The 8,929-nt window shown below is 37.6% G+C and overlaps 1 long non-coding RNA gene across 1 annotated transcript; it reads left to right on the top strand.

The window, feature by feature from the left end:
• Nucleotides 1–6,661: 6,661 nt before the first annotated feature.
• LOC136516209 (uncharacterized) lies at nucleotides 6,662–8,456 on the top strand. Its single transcript, XR_010773969.1, has 3 exons — nucleotides 6,662–7,062; nucleotides 7,195–7,321; nucleotides 8,324–8,456. It is a non-coding gene; the product is annotated as an uncharacterized lncRNA (long non-coding RNA).
• Nucleotides 8,457–8,929: the final 473 nt, after the last annotated feature.

Here is an 8,929-nt window from a genome sequence, read left to right as displayed (position 1 = left end):
TGTGATGAGTGGTTTGGAAAATAAATTCAAATCTCAATCTTTAAAATATTGCTTTTAAGTAGTGGTTTAAAAAGAATTTGAAAATTTGCAAAAACAAAAGTTAGATAAGATGCCTTGTTTTTAAAATCTAAAGGCTTGGAAAAGGTTTTAAGACACGTTAGGATGATGCCTCACTTTCCGGGAATCTTTCCGACCTTTTTCGGGATTAAATTCATATTTCTAGGAGTTTTATCTTTTTCATTGAGCAATGCAAAAGTCTTTTTTGGGAGCAAAACCACTTTGGTTGTGTTCCTTATCCTTTCATCTATTCCCAGGAATTTTTCTAGTATTTTTCGGAGCTCAGAGATATTTTTCGGAGCCTAAATAGTAATTCCTGATTTTCTGTAATTATTTTAATTCTGAAAATCACTATTTACTAAAATATCTCGGATTTCCAAAATATCCAAACCCTACGTATATATATATATATGCCGGCGTAGCCCTCGTCGCGAGGATTTCAGAAGTACAGCCCGTTTTTCGAGCCGCCACACGTAGCCCCGCAGATCGGACGCCGAAGTTCTCCATAGCTAGGTTTTCGGCGAACTTCCGGCGAGCTTTTCCGGGCAAACCGTCGCGTTCCGGAGACAACCACCACCACCCAAAGGTTGATCTCTTCGTTCTCTACGCCGTGGTATACCCAATTGTACGAATCCATTACCGTTTGACACGTTTCCCATCCTTTCTTTTATTTCTCCGGCGAGCATCTCCATCGTTGTCTGCCGCTGTTACTGTGCTGCTCGCTGGTTGCTGCGCCGCCCAGCTGCCGGCCGGCCGCGTCCTCCCTAGCCGGCCGCCCTGCGCCCAGCCAGCCTTGCTTTCCCCGGCCAGCCCCTGCTCCTTCCCCTGGCCGAGGCCGTCTGCTCCCCTGTGCGGCTCGCGTGAACAGGAACCCGTAGGTTACTGTAGCAGAGGGATTGAACCAGAGGAGGAAGAAGGACCAGATTGTGATTATTTGTTTTCTGGTTTCGTAAATAGGTCCCTGGATCATGTAATTCCTGTCCTTTTTCATCCGTTATTCATTCATATCAAATCCGAATTTAATTCTTTCAGTTTCATCTTTCCAATATGTATTCCCATCATTGTTTAATCCCGCCAATACTAAATATTTTATTTATTTCAGCTCTTTTCAAGTGAAATACCTAGAATGCCCTCCCTTGTTTAAATCGTCCGGAGTCCGTATCTTTTCCGTCCGATCTCCGTTTTCAGCGGTTTTTGCGCTCACGCGATCGTAGAAACAAGACCTACATGTAAGTAACCTTTTCATAAGTTGTTTATCATGTTTGGTGTACTGCTTTTATTTATTTGTATATGTTTGCTTGTATGTCGAAGCGCTCTACGTAGTAGCGCTAATGGTTTTCATGTCACATGATTTTTCATATATAGCTAAATATTAAATTGGTTAACATGCTTATAATTAGTTTTATAACTAGAAACAATATAAGGTTTGTATTCCGGTGATTATACATAACCTGTTAATCTGATTTATCAGTAACTTCAGTACAGTCTTAGATTATAATTAGTTGAATGTTGCATATGTGTTAAGTATGAATAGATGCCCTCACATGATTTATATTTTTAATTTATAGATGTTTAAATGACTAAAAGTATATATATAATCTTTTATAATTATAAAATATGACGTATGCCAACATTAATGCATTTTTAATTATGACTTGCTTAGATCAATTATGAGACATAATATAATTGTTCTATTAGTTGCTCTCACATGTTGTATATTTCTAAAGTAAAGTTTAAATACTTTATATAATATGAGATATGTTGATTAATAAAATATGATTAATTAGTGACATAAACATGTATGTCTTTAAATTGTAATTTGCCAAGTTTAAATGTGACATATATACTTTGAATATATATACTCTCATTTGTTATTATATTTCAATTTAATTTGCATAAATGATATCAAGATATTTATAATTAAGATATGATTAATTTATCTTAGTTTTCTAAATCTAATAACTCAAGTATAAAATGACTTAATTTTAGATATTCCCCTGAGATATCTTATACATGTTTTATGATCATTAAAATAGATAAAGCATATAGTTTTCTTTCCAACGTAAATCCTTCGATAGATGTTTCTGTTTTACCGTAGCTCCGATTAGTGTGCCTTTCGCGTGTGTGTGATCGTAGCAATGCGTAGATTAGATTTCGAATCTTTTCATTGATTGGTGTATTGTTCTAATCTAGTATGCTTGTGTGGTGCTTTTCGGTCTTGTCTAGTCGGTGAGTTTTGTGTTGGTGATCTATAAGAAGTTAGAGATCAAGAAGAAGAAGAAGAAAACGTTGAAGATTAAAGCTTACCGAAGGATCGGTGTTTAAGGCAAGTATAGCTTGGGTTTTCTTTCTGTGACCATGATCTTGGGCTTGTTTAATGAAATGTGATATAAACATAAATGATGAATGTTATCCTTTGGCAAAAGCTAGGATTTAACGTACAGCTGTGAGGGCTATATGGCTCTGGCTCTAGTTATTTGAGAAACCCTTTTCTAGCTGGTTAGAGGTCTGCGAGTTGGGTATAGGGCAGCCTCTGTCCTATTGAGCCTAGCTTTGGAAGCGGCCTTATACTTTATTTTTGGAAGGGGGTTCCTATATCTAATGACCCTGCGGCCCTGGCCGGTTAGACAAGCTCTTGGGTGGCTTTATATGGTTTCCGGTGTTTTGGACCTTGCAAACCCATACATTTGGAAATCATGACTCACAGTGAAAGTGTACAACCTCTGCAGAGTGTAAAACTATTATAATAGCCGTGCCCACGGATACGGGTGGCCCGGAAAACTGAGGGAATTGTTGTATGTTCATTTAAATTGTTTATGTGCAATTCATTATTCAATTACACTTGATCATGTGGTTATGGAATACACTACCTTGTTGTTATATTTGCTGAGTTCGACATGGACTCACTCTTGCAATTTCCCCCACACCTCAGGCCAGATAACAGTTTGTCAGAGACTTGAGAAGTTAGGCTTGTGATCAACCAGTCAGTTGGATCCAGGGGAGTAAAGTCTGCACCCGGAGATCAGAGTTGTCTATCCGTTGATTGCTTTCTAAGGTTATCTCTTTTGCTAAGTTCGCTATATATTAAGCATTGTGAATTGATACTGCCCCTTCATTTGTAGCTATATGTGAGGTTTGATTACCAGGGCTCACATATGGTGTGCATTCGGCTTTGTCCTTAAAACCGGGTGTTACAGTGTTTCCAGAGCAATGCTGACTGTAGGACGCAAGCCTAGTAGAAACTGGTCGTTCTAAGATTTACAAGTTACAGCAAAAATCCTTGTTCTATAAACCTTGATATTTTCTTCCCTACTACATTCTTACCCTTGATATTCGTCCCCTCCTTGATGCTTCTTTAAAAGCTTTTTGTTCCCATCAACTCCTTGCTTTGATATGCTTTTAGAATCTTGTCTTACCACCTTCTCGCGCAATTTGAAGTTAAGCTATTGGATCTTTACCCATAATATTAAGAAGACGATAGCATCGCAAGTTTAAGTCAATGATTGAATTATGCACCCAAATTGCTTGTTGGCTTGTCATTATGGTTATGTTTTGTTTTGAATCTTTGTAATGAGTGCAATGATTTTGTGGTATTTTCCACAAATTCATTTAGTTTATAAGCATAAGACATAAGGATTAATGAATAGATAGTTGGGTTTTGGTTTTCTCCTGTTTTCCTATCCTATCTTTCTGGAGCAACCTATCATCTTTGGTTTATATCTCTATTTTTGGGCAATCAAAAATCATGGTAAACTTTTAGAGAATACTAGACTTCAACATGTTTCTCTGACCTCAAGAATCACCCTAATGGCTATTATGGTTATGAAGTTATGAAAATCATAAGATGATGTATCTGTGCTGTCAGAAATTTGGAGCAGTCTGTGGTCTTCTGGTCAGAACACAATTTTGGCTCATGCAAAGTCTATGAAATTTTTCTGGGAACAACTAGACTTATGTACCTTTCATGTGCCTCTGGAATCACCCCCATAGCTAATATATTTTGGGAGATATAAACATCACAAGCCGAAGTTTCTGTGCAGTCTGTAATCTGGGACAGTTTCTGTTGTGTGCTGTTTTTGACCAAATTAACTGCCGAATCTGGAAAAGTGTTCTAAAATAAAGTTGTGGAAGATTTCATAAGCTTTCCAACGGTATAAAGTACAACTTTATTGGATTTACATAACAAAAGTTATACCAGTTTTACTACGCTTCTGTTTTTATGCTCGCGAGGAACTGCAGGTTCTGGTTTTTGCCAATGCACATGAGTCACTTCGGGATAATAGGACGACATCATGATAACTATCTCATTTAGAAGAAGATGCACGCTATTCTTTGGTGCCCCTGGTTGATGTGTTCTTAAGGGGGGTAGCCAAGGCATAAAGGAATCGCAAGATGGAGGTCTCATATAATCTAGAGCTTCTCTTGGAAGTATCGGTTATTCCTACGGTTGAGGAATCACTATTAGACACAAGGATCTTTGTTCAAGATTGTTAACAGGTTGGATCATCTACAAGGAGCTCAAATATTTTGTCAAGATTGGTCTTCGCTTCAAGCTATCATCACTTGGGAGTTCAACCTTCAACTCAAGACAAGTTGGCACTGATGGCATACGAAAATATGATGATTGGACTCCTCTACAGTTGGTTCTTTGGCAACTTAAGTGAGTTTAGTTTGGATGGAGTTCTCTTTTTGGTTGTGGGATGTCTCTAATGATAGAATTATACGGACAATCGCTCAAGAGAGATGTGTTGAGCTGGAACCCGCTTAAGTATGCAAGAGGGATTCAGAGTTCCTCGAAATGGTAAGATTCTATCGCACGTTCATTAGAGGTATTATAGTGTTGAACACAAGAGTTTCTTTTATAAAGTGGTTGGCAAGGATATGGATGTGCTCTATGTAAGAAAAGCAGTGAATTATGCATCAAGTCAACTATGGAGGCTTGAGATGGACTATTTGACATATGAGATCTAGAGTTATCCATTGTGGAGCATAGTGGTATTATCTACTTGGACATGAAGAGTGATATCTATGTGAATCATAAGAATCTAAGGGACATTTTCAGTGAGTTGGTTTGAGATTGTGACATCAGTGTTGGGTTCAAGTAACTAAATGTTTTTGGTTTAGAAGTATGTGTTATCTTTAGAAGAAATAAAAGTTGTTGCCAATGCCGTTAGCAAATTGGAAGAGCTATGCTAAGAAGATTGAACGACACCATGGATTAAGTTTTGTGTTTAAGAGTCACAACTCAACCTGAGCATATATATAGTTAATAGTGTTTTGAAGTTGGAATCTATTTTGGACCAAGAGAGAGTAATACATGAGGATCAATTGGAATATGGATGTATGAAGTAGTCGATTTGATATCTTGGACTAAAAAAACAAATCTAGCAAGACATGTTGAGAAGTATTGTGTTACATTTTGGAATTAGTGAGGACAAGAGTTTGTCGCTCAATGGATTCCAAAGTGGTCTTTGTGAGAAGCATATGGAGTGTCAGTGTGAAGAATAAGCTAGCACCCAGCTGCAACAGTTCATTGAGGTTGTTAAAAAGGAAAAGAGAAGAGGCCTAACAATTGGAAGAGTACCAGAGAGTTGGTTTGTGGATACTTGAGAGTTAATTAGAGGGCCTATCAACATCTTGAGATCAATGAGTATGCTATTTGGAGTAAAAGTAACAGGTGTGCAAAGTCAAGAGAAATCTTTGTCAAGACGGTGGAACTACTCGAGAAAGTGAAGATCCAATGGCAGTGTGCATTCCAGTGTCTTGATCATCATCTTCTAAATCTCGAGGACGAGATTCATCTTAAGGGGGGTAGAATTGTAACACCCTAAAATTAGCTACTTTCTAAAAAGAGTAAAATGATTTCTGTTAATTGTTTTATGCTCATAAAAACATAGGTAAAAGAAATTTTTCTTTAAATTAAAATCCAACATAAGGGTAACAACATGTTTGCGCATACATGCCGTTGCATTGGTACTTTTGTGACGAGTGGTTTGGAAAATAAATTCAAATCTCAATCTTTAAAATATTGCTTTTAAGTAGTGGTTTAAAAAGAATTTGAAAATTTGCAAAAACAAAAGTTAGATAAGATGCCTTGTTTTTAAAATCTAAAGGCTTGGAAAAGGTTTTAAGACACGTTAGGACGATGCCTCACTTTCCGGGAATCTTTCCGACCTTTTTCGGGATTAAATTCATATTTCTTGGAGTTTTATCTTTTTCCTTGAGCAATGCAAAAGTCTTTTTCGGGAGCTAAACCACTTTGGTTGTGTTCCTTATCCTTTCATCTATTCCCAGGAATTTTTCTAGTATTTTTCGGAGCTCAGAGATATTTTTCGGAGCCTAAATAGTAATTCCCGATTTTCTGTAATTATTTTAATTTCGAAAATCAATATTTACTAAAATATCTCGGATTTCCAAAATATCCAAACCCTACGTATATATATATGCCGGCGTAGCCCTCGACGCGAGGATTCCAGAAGTACAGCCCGTTTTTTGAGCCGCCACACGTAGCCCCGCAGATCGGACGCCGAAGTTCTCCATAGCTAGGTTTTCGGCGAACTTCCGGCGAGCTTTTCCGCGCAAACCGTCGCGCTCCGGAGACAACCACCACCACCCAAAGGTTGATCTCTTCGTTCTCTACGCCGTGGTATACCCAATTGTACGAATCCATTACCGTTTGACACGTTTCCCATCCTTTCTTTTATTTCTCCGGCGAGCATCTCCATCGTTGTCCGCCGCTGTTACTGTGCTGCTCGCTGGTTGCTGCGCCGCCCAGCTGCCGGCCGGCCGCTCGTCCTCCCTAGCCGGCCGCCCTGCGCCCAGCCAGCCTTGCTTTCCCCGGCCAGCCCCTGCTCCTTCCCCTAGCCGAGGCCGTCTGCTCCCCTGTGCGGCTCGCGTGAACAGGAACCCGTAGGTTACTGTAGCAGAGGGATTGAACCAGAGGAGGAAGAAGGACCAGATTGTGATTATTTGTTTTCTGGTTTCGCAAATAGGTCCCTGGATCATGTAATTCCCGTCCTTTTTCATCCGTTATTCATTCATATCAAATCCGAATTTAATTCTTTCAGTTTCATCTTTCCAATATGTATTCCCATCATTGTTTAATCCTGCCAATACTAAATATTTTATTTATTTCAGCTCTTTTCAAGTGAAATACCTAGAATGCCCTCCCTTGTTTAAATCATCCGGAGTCCGTATCTTTTCCGTCCGATCTCCGTTTTCAGCGGTTTTTGCGCTCACGCGATCGTAGAAACAAGACCTACATGTAAGTAACCTTTTCATAAGTTGTTTATCATGTTTGGTGTACTACTTTTATTTATTTGTATATGTTTGCTTGTATGTCGAAGCGCTCTACGTAGTAGCGCTAATGGTTTTCATGTCACATGATTTTTCATATATAGCTAAATATTAAATTGGTTAACATGCTTATAATTAGTTTTATAACTAGAAACAATATAAGTTTTGTATTCCGGTGATTATACATAACCTGTTAATCTGATTTATCAGTAACTTTAGTACAGTCTTAGATTATAATTAGTTGAATGTTGCATATGTGTTAAGTATGAATAGATGCCCTCACATGATTTATGTTTTTAATTTATAGATGTTTAAATGACTAAAAGTATATATATAATCTTTTATAATTATAAAATATGACGTATGCCAACATTAATGCATTTTTAATTATGACTTGCTTAGATCAATTATGAGACATAATATAATTGTTCTATTAGTTGCTCTCACATGTTGTATATTTCTAAAGTAAAGTTTAAATACTTTATATAATATGAGATATGTTGATTAATAAAATATGATTAATTAGTGACATAAACATGTATGTCTTTAAATTGTAATTTGCCAAGTTTAAATGTGACATATATACTTTGAATATATATACTCTCATTTGTTATTATATTTCAATTTAATTTGCATAAATGATATCAAGATATTTATAATTAAGATATGATTAATTTATCTTAGTTTTCTAAATCTAATAACTCAAGTATAAAATGACTTAACTCAATTTTAGATATTCCCCTGAGATATCTTATACATGTTTTATGATCATTAAAATAGATAAAGCATATAGTTTTCTTTCCAACGTAAATCCTTCGATAGATGTTTCTGTTTTACCGTAGCTCCGATTAGTGTGCCTTTCGCGTGTGTGTGATCGTAGCAATGCGTAGATTAGATTTCGAATCTTTTCATTGATTGGTGTATTGTTCTAATCTAGTATGCTTGTGTGGTGCTTTTCGGTCTTATCCAGTCGGTGAGTTTTGCGTTGGTGATCTATAAGAAGTTAGAGATCAAGAAGAAGAAGAAGAAAACGTTGAAGATTAAAGCTTACCGAAGGATCGGTGTTTAAGGCAAGTATAGCTTGGGTTTTCTTTCTGTGACCATGATCTTGGGCTTGTTTAATGAAATGTGATATAAACATAAATGATGAATGTTATCCTTTGGCAAAAGCTGGGATTTAACGTACAGCTGTGAGGGCTATATGGCTCTGGCTCTAGTTATTTGAGAAACCCTTTTCTAGCTGGTTAGAGGTCTGCGAGTTGGGTATAGGACAGCCTCTGTCCTGTTGAGCCTAGCTTTGGAAGCGGCCTTATACTTTATTTTTGGAAGGGGGGTTCCTATATCTAATGACCCTGCGGCCCTGGCCGGTTAGACAAGCTCTTGGGTGGCTTTATATGGTTTCCGGTGTTTTGGACCTTGCAAACCCATACATTTGGAAATCATGACTCATAGTGAAAGTGTACAACCTCTGCAGAGTGTAAAACTATTATAATAGCCGTGCCCACGGATACGGGTGGCCCGGAAAACTGAGGGAATTGTTGTATGTTCATTTAAATTGTTTATGTGCAATTCATTA

The sequence above is a fragment of the Miscanthus floridulus genome, chromosome 17 (assembly GCF_019320115.1).
Source record: "Miscanthus floridulus cultivar M001 chromosome 17, ASM1932011v1, whole genome shotgun sequence".
NCBI lineage: Eukaryota > Viridiplantae > Streptophyta > Magnoliopsida > Poales > Poaceae > Miscanthus > Miscanthus floridulus.
This window is presented reverse-complemented; position numbering and strand designations above follow the sequence as displayed.